The sequence below is a fragment of the Vigna radiata genome, chromosome 2 (assembly GCF_000741045.1).
Source record: "Vigna radiata var. radiata cultivar VC1973A chromosome 2, Vradiata_ver6, whole genome shotgun sequence".
NCBI lineage: Eukaryota > Viridiplantae > Streptophyta > Magnoliopsida > Fabales > Fabaceae > Vigna > Vigna radiata.
The window spans coordinates 12,677,080-12,678,176 of record NC_028352.1 but is presented as its reverse complement, the minus strand read 5'-3'; the positions used below and the strand labels follow the sequence as shown (position 1 = coordinate 12,678,176).

The following is a 1,097-nucleotide window of genomic DNA, read 5'->3' as shown; positions in this document are numbered from 1 at the left end:
GCGTACCCTATTGAAGGAGTTTAAAGATGTGTTCGCATGGTCTTACAATGACATGCCGGGTCTGGATACCGATATTGTGCAGCATAAGCTCCCACTCAAGCCAGAATGCCCTCCAGTCAAGCAAAAATTAAGAAGAATGAAACCGGAAATGTCCCTAAAAATTAAAGAGGAGGTTCAAAAGCAATTTGACACAGGATTTTTGGCTGTGGCAAGATACCCACAATGGGTAGCGAATGTTGTGCCAGTGCCCAAGAAGGATGGAAAAGTTCGAATTTGTGTTGACTATCGTGATTTGAATCGTGCAAGTCCGAAGGATAATTTTCCCTAACCACACATTGATACTTTAGTTGATAATACGGCCAAATTTTTGTTATTTTCATTCATGGATGGATTCTCGGGATATAATCAAATTAAAATGGCACCAGAAGATATGGAGAAGACGACCTTTATCACGTTATGGGAAACATTTTGTTATAAGGTGATGTCTTTTGTGCTCAAGAATGCTAGAGCAACGTACCAAAGGGCAATGGTGGCACTTTTCTATGATATGATGCATAAGGAGATTGAAGTTTACGTGGATGACATGATTGCAAAGTCTGAGTCAGAAGAAGAGCATATCTTCAATCTAAGGAAATTATTTGAGAGACTGAGAAAGTACAAACTCAGGTTAAATCCCGCCAAATGCACGTTTGGAGTAAAGTNTGGAAAATTGTTGGGCTTTATCGTCAGCCAAAGAGGGATAGAGGTTGATCCTGACAAAGTAAGAGCGATAACGGAAATGCTGCGCCCAGAACAGAAAAGGAGGTTCGAGGTTTTCTGGGTAGATTGAACTACATTGCAAGGTTCATCTCCCAATTAACCGCTACTTGTGAACCAATGTTCAAGTTGTTACGAAAAAATCAGGCTGTAGTTTGGAATGAAGATTGTCAAGCNGCTTTCGAAAAGGTCAAACAGTATTTGCAAGAACCTCCTGTTTTGCGTCCACCTGTGCCAGGAAGACCACTCATTTTGTATTTGACCGTATTGGATAATTCAATGGGTTGTGTATTGGGTCAGCATGATGAAGACGGGAAAAGAGAACATGCTATATATTACCT

The 1,097-nt window shown here is 40.6% G+C and overlaps 1 pseudogene; it reads left to right on the top strand.

Annotated features, from left to right (window-relative positions):
* Positions 1 to 17: 17 nt before the first annotated feature.
* The window catches only part of LOC111240729, a 3,344-nt pseudogene continuing 2,264 nt past the window's right edge, over positions 18 to 1,097 (top strand).